This window comes from Protobothrops mucrosquamatus, unplaced genomic scaffold (genome assembly GCF_001527695.2).
Source record: "Protobothrops mucrosquamatus isolate PMUCROS unplaced genomic scaffold, P.Mucros_1.0 scaffold4694, whole genome shotgun sequence".
Lineage (NCBI taxonomy): Eukaryota > Metazoa > Chordata > Lepidosauria > Squamata > Viperidae > Protobothrops > Protobothrops mucrosquamatus.
The window spans coordinates 82,595-88,942 of record NW_015390589.1 but is presented as its reverse complement, the minus strand read 5'-3'; the positions used below and the strand labels follow the sequence as shown (position 1 = coordinate 88,942).

Sequence of the window (6,348 nt, the reverse complement as noted above, 5' to 3'; positions counted from 1 at the left end):
GGCAAGGTTGGGCCACTTCACTTGGTTCACAAAGTTGTTACCTGTTGGCACATGTTGCCATTGTTCAGGGCTCAAAGATGTTTCAACTCTTTTCATTCTGTTACCTACATAGACATAGAAATGTCTGCTTTGTTTGTAGATGTAGCTTGACATCTCCTTGCTGTCTGCGTAGAAGGTGGTAGACTGTAGTTCAAGGCACAACGTCTTCGCTGTCAAATTGGTGAGCTTTACAGCCAAAGTGGTACCACATAGTTCTAACCTTGGTACGGTGTGGCCTTCATGTATTGTTAGTCTCGCTTTTCCAAAGAAGACACCGAGACTGCAGCTCTCCCCGCTGTAGACTCTGATGTATGTTATGGTTGCAAACAAGATGACGTAAGTGTGGCTCTCCCCGCTGTAGACTGTGACACATCTTAAGGCTGCATTTGCCTTCATTGACACATCTAAGGAAGCGTACAATTCTTTCTTTTGCACTGTGGCGGGTGAGCTGGAAACATACATGCACTGCACTTGCATACTCTTGGGGCATCTTGGAAGTATACTCCATGACTCCCGGTCTTGCAGACGTTGTTTGTCTTGTTTGTCCTCTATGGACAAGGCTAAGTTGTGATTTTTGCTTGTCTGGAACACTGTTGCTTCCAAAACAGGTTTGGTTGTCACAAACGTGCAGTGTTCTAGGTGTGGTTTTAGGTGAGGTGCTATTCCATTACTGGGAATGGAGGTGTTTGATATGCTCACCTGAGTTGGTGTTTGCGTTTGATCAACACAAACCGTCCCTCCTATGGCCCATCTGAGTTCCGTCTTAATGGCTACTGGGGTTCCTGGTGGACCTTTGATTCTGTCATCGGAGCCAATGGACTCTGGGGCATCTCTTCCCACCATGAGTAGGATTTTAGCTTCAGGATCTAGAGGAGGGATTAAATCAGCTATGTGTGCTAAGTGAGGTATTTTTCTTGCCGCCTCTGGTGTTGATATTTCGCTGCGGACATCTGGTAAGGTCTCCCATTCCAACACTGATGGTAACCGGAAATGTGAGCTTCCATCTATCGCTTCTATGCGTAGACCAGTGATTTTCCTCCCCGCCGTGCGCATTTGAACTGTGCACATATTTATTGCAAAATGCTTCAGTTTACTCGGGAGGTCAAAAAGGTCGAAAAAGGCGGGCTTTGCTATAGTAACTTTGCTGTGTGGGTCTAGTATGGCGTACATCTTTACTGCCTTTTCAGGTTGCCCGTCGGGGTAGACTTTTGCAAGACAGACGGGTGAGCATGAAGGAGGGCATGGTGAGTCGTCACATATATCTGTATAGTACGTCCCGTACTGTTTTGGCTGCTCTTCGGGGTCAGTTTGAGTCTCCGTCGTCAAAGTCGCTTGTTGTGTCTCCTCAGAGGGCTTCTTAGTTTCTAGATGTAAGGCTGCTGGGTGCTTGGTACTGTCACACAGGTGGCATTTCACTCTAGCTGTGCAATCTTTGGCCATGTGTTCCATGGAGTCACAGCATTTGAAACATATCCTATTCTCTTTGAGTAGGGTCTTTCGGTCATCTAGGGATTTTTTTCTAAATTCTCTGCAATCGTTTAGAGAGTGTGAGGACTTGTGAATTGGACAAGTCAAGCCTTTTTTAGTTGGACGAGGGTTCGAATGAGCACCTTTCGGTATTCGTTCGTCTGGAGACTTCTTTGGGTGAGGCGTGATGTCTGTTTTGTATACTGAATAGGTGGTTCTGTCCTTCGTAGCTTGGACGGGGCGCTTGACAACATCAGAGTTTTGACTGGTTTGCTTTGTCGTTGGGGACTGAGCTTCTCTGATGGAGAGGTACAGGGGGTCGTTGTAGAAGTCAGCCCTGTCCCTGATAAATTCAGCGAGAACCGCAAAGGGGGGAATTTTGTTTTGGTTGCTTTTCCTCTAAGCTCGAGAAAACTCGATCCATTTTTCAGATATCAACCGTGGTAGTTTTTTGATGATAGGATCTTGTGTTCTAAACAGGTCAAGGCAAGCTAATCCCAGCAAGGTAGGATCATGTTGTACTGTCTCCAGTTGAGTAAGGAGCGACGAGAATGTCTTCAGCTGCTGACGTTCGTTGATTCTTATGTTGGGGAAACTGAGAACGTGGTCCAGGAGCGAGGACTCTGTCACTGTGGGTTCACCGTAGTCCTTGTCAAGTGCGCCCCAAGTTTGGGCAATGCCGATGTCAGGGTCGCCCAGATGGGCTGCGAAGATGTTGTTCACTGTGATTACAGATTTTGGGCCTAGCCAGGCTGTCAGCTGGACAAGTTCTTCATCTGGCCCAGCCCTTTCCTGGTTGATGGCGCGCTTGAAGATGTGCTTCCACAATAAGTAGTCTTTTCCAGGTTTGTCGGAGAATCTTCGTACTCCTCTGGCTGCCAAGTCCAACCTTCTTCCAACGTACATTGGGGAATGCATCGATTCCATATGTGGGCTGTAGCTTGGTGGAGATGGTGCATCGCTTCTGGGAGCGGGGGCGTGTGCCATGGCTAGCTGGAAACTTCCTTCAGCGTATTGTTGGTTGAGGGTATTTTGCCATGTCACATGCGAGGGACCTTGTTGGCTTGGTCTGAACTCCTCTGCCCTGGCATTGAGCTGAGGGGAGTTAAGGTCCTGGGTGCTCACTTGTTGGAGGGTCTCTCGTCTTTCTGGTGGAGTGTGGCTGGTTCCTTGGTAGGCTGGCATAGATGGTATTCGAGACTCTCCGCTGTGATCAGGTCTGGTGGTGGTTCCTTGGTAGGCTGCCTCCTGTTGGCGTAGCAGGGACTCTAGTGTGGCTCGAGCTCTTTCAATCTCTTCCCCGAGCGACGGCTGGTTCTGCTGTGGGGCCGATGGTGCTGCAGGTGGACCCATCCGATTGCCATCAGTGGTGTAGTTCGGCGGGTTCCATGGGGCAACAACGGTGGAAAGATCTTGTTGCGCTCCCCGCTGTGTAGCTATTGCCGTTGCTGATGGGCCCATCCGGTTGCCATCAAAGATATGGTTTGGCGGGTTCAACGGGGCAGCAACGATGGGAATGTCTCGTTGCACTCCCCGCTGTGTAGCTATTGCCTTTGCTGGTGGACCCATCCGGTTGCCATCAAAGATATGGTTGGTGGGTTCAATGGGGCAGCAACGATGGGAAGATCTCGTGGCCTAGTTGTCGCGACATCAACCCTGTGGCTGATTGGCACATCTGGCCGTTGAGATTCTTCTGTTCGTCTACTCGGTCTTGGGGGGCTTGTGGCTGGCTGTGGTCTCACCTGTTCACGTTGAAACGCACTTTGGTTGTCCACGTAGGTCTGTACTCAGCTACGCCGTTCTTCGTTCTCCAGTTGTTCCCTATTGGACAAGAAGGTGGGCTCCTGGAGTGTTCTCCGAAGGCCTTTTGCCCTTGCCACTTTGTCCGCCACATCTCGTTGGCTTCTTATGAACTCAAGCTCATCTTGAGTGGCCTTCATTTTAGCCTTCCTTATATCTGCTTCGGCTTCCGCTTCAGCCTCTGCATCAGCTTCTCTTTTGACTGCTTCCACGTCTGCATCAGCCTTCCTTTTAGCTGCATCAGCTTCTCTTTTGACTGCTTCAGCGTTCCTTTTAGCTGCTTCGGCCTTTCTTTTGGCCTTCATTTGAGCTTCTTCTATTTCCATCGCCTCCAATTCCTTCTTCTTCAGCTGCTCCTCTTGTGCTACGCGAAAAACTGCTTCGGCAGCATTAGCATCTATGATTGCTTGCTCTTCTTGTGAAATTCGGGATGCTCGGCTGTGACGAGAAGATGCTTTCGAATGGCGGGAGGCGCCTGTGACATGCGATTGCTGTGACACGCTGGAATGTGCCTTGGATATGTGGCGGAAAGATGAGGCCTTTCCAGACACGTGAGATGGAGCCGCATGACACCGTTGAATGGCAGTAAACTTCAGACTCGGCCCTGTCGACCGGTCTGTCTCTGGTGTGAGGCTCTGGCACTGGGGGGCGTTGTGGGCTCTCCAGAAGCTTCTTACATTCCTCGTTTAGTAGCTTGAGGCTTCGCATCTCTCTATCGATAGTTGAATCTCCTAATTGCTCCTGAATGACCTTAAGTTGCCGTTCGGAGTCCATCCATTGCACAAAGGCGTCTTCCTTATCTCCTTCCACTGCGTGTGTACGTTCAGGGGAGAGATCCTCTTTTTGCTCTTGGTAGAGTTTGTGCCACCTCTCCCAATGTCTTTCATGGCGTTTGTACACGGTGTCCCATTTCTCCAACAGGTGTGCATGCATGACTTCTGTAGGCTTTCTTTGTTGTCTCAGATCATAGTGACCCTGAGACATCTTTGGCCTTGCTGAGGCTTGAGCTTCAGCCTCTGTGTGCAGGTCAAGGTTGGCTGTTTGCAGCATTTCTCCTTGGCCGGCTGGTTGGGGTGTCTCAACTAGGCTGGTTGGTTGAACCCCTTCATCTAAATCAGTGGGACACTCTGCCATGGCTAGGATAGGTTCAATGTTCTTCTCAGCTATTTTGAAGCAGATTTGAAGAACTTCTCTCTTTGACCACTAGGGGTCGCTACTTGCAGATCAGCTTCAGAGGTGCTGTCTGTGGGTGGAGGTGCCACTGGGTGCATTCTCCTGTGCTTGTGGGTACTTCAGCGTAATTCACCTGTTCACCACTAGGGGTCACTTTCTGCGTATCAGCTACCGGGGTGCTCTTCCTTCGGGGTACACCCTTTGTCCACTAGAGGGCTTTCTCTGGGTGTGATTAAAGGCTTGCATGTAGCTCCTCCTTTAACCACTAGGGGGCGTCTGAAGAAAGGCCAGCCAAATTCTTCCTATTACCACGTTCCTGCTGGTGGCCACTGAGAGAATGTAGAGGTACAAAAACTCCCACCTGGTCATTAAGTTGCAGGCTGGAACCCCTTGGTTGTCAGCTTGTGGTAATAAGCAAGGATTATTGGCTTTGCTTCCTTCTCCTTAATCCCTCAAACTGGAACAACTTGGTCTTCAGCTTGAGTGAGTGAATACATTATTGAAGTTCACTCTGTGCCCTTTAGGGTGGTGTTGGTAGCTTGGGGTAAATTTAAGTAGCTTGCACTTAACTAACAGATTCACTCTGTGTAATTAATGATGTGTGCAGTGAAGTGTCCTCTTTCTCTCTATAGGGTACTCTGAGCTTGGCTTGGTATAAGCTTGCTATGTGCTGAATTAATTATGAAGTTCCCACATTTAATTGTAAGAAGATTGCTGAAGGAAAAGCAAATTGGCCACCAGGAGATGCTGCTGCATTGCTATTGGAAGTTGAAATTCCAAACATTCCTAAGGGAGGAGGGAGTTTGGCCTCTTTTCACCAGTGCTGTGTTTGAGAGAGCAGCTTAATTGCTTAATTGCTTTCCTTAGCGACCTGTTGCTAGCTTGCGGACAATGAAGGCAGTTTTGGTTGAGAGATTATTGTCTTTATTGCCTGGAAGGGGCCGCTCTCTGCTACCTTCTTGGCTAGCAAACTCATGAAGAAGAAGCAGATGTGTTGTTACTTTGTTACTCTTTAGGCATAAAGACTCTAAACACTTAAGTTTCAAATCATTGATTTGCATTAGACAGGCTGAGAGAGTGACGCTCCCTTTTGAAAGGCAGTGAAGATTTAGTTGCCTGCCTTTGGCTGCATTCCGATGTAGAATATAACAAGGTGAGAGGTATCACCCTTTCCAAGCCTCTCAATCTCCGGCAAACAAAGGAAGGGGGAATAAAAAGCCCAAAGCTCCTTTTGGTGTTAGCAATTCAGACTTTACATGAAGGAAATCCTTACAATAAGAGTGCAGTGATGACGTGGAGAGATAGCAGCGAATTAACAAAACAATGCCTCATAATCACACCTTCTTTTAAAACGCTGTCTGCCAAACAGATACACAGACTTTACTGTTGCAGGCGATTCTTGGAAATCAGTCACATCAAGTTACTTTCACATGCAAGAGAATCTTTGCTTTTTACTTCTTTAAATTTGCAGATCAGAGGAAAATTAATTCCATCAATTTACTATTGCAGGAGATCAGAGGAGAATTAATCTATCAATTTACTATTCTGCCCTAGACAGGAGATTTTGCCTTATTCCAATCTGGAACAGATAGATAACTCAGAGGAACAAACAAAAAATATTGCTTTATTCTGGGAATCCTAAACAATGACTTACAGTTTGTAGAGGTGCGTCCAAAATAGGTTTCTGCAATTTGATTGTCCCACAGGTAAATTGATATTAGATTTTCCCCTCTTCTCCTTCTTAAATGTCACATGTTGGGATGATTATGGGATCTCCAGCCGTGTGGCTGGATGCCATGAACAAGATGAACAAAAGAACTCCCATGTGGCTAGTGTCCAGGAAGTCTCCCAATGCCCTTTAGAAACTCC

General features: G+C 47.8%; 1 protein-coding gene across 1 annotated transcript in view; it reads left to right on the top strand.

Annotated features, from left to right (window-relative positions):
• LOC107299224 (serine/threonine-protein kinase BRSK2-like) overlaps window positions 1–6,348 on the top strand; it is a 35,489-nt gene that overhangs the window by 2,199 nt on the left and 26,942 nt on the right. The gene's annotated exons all lie outside the window — the stretch shown is intronic.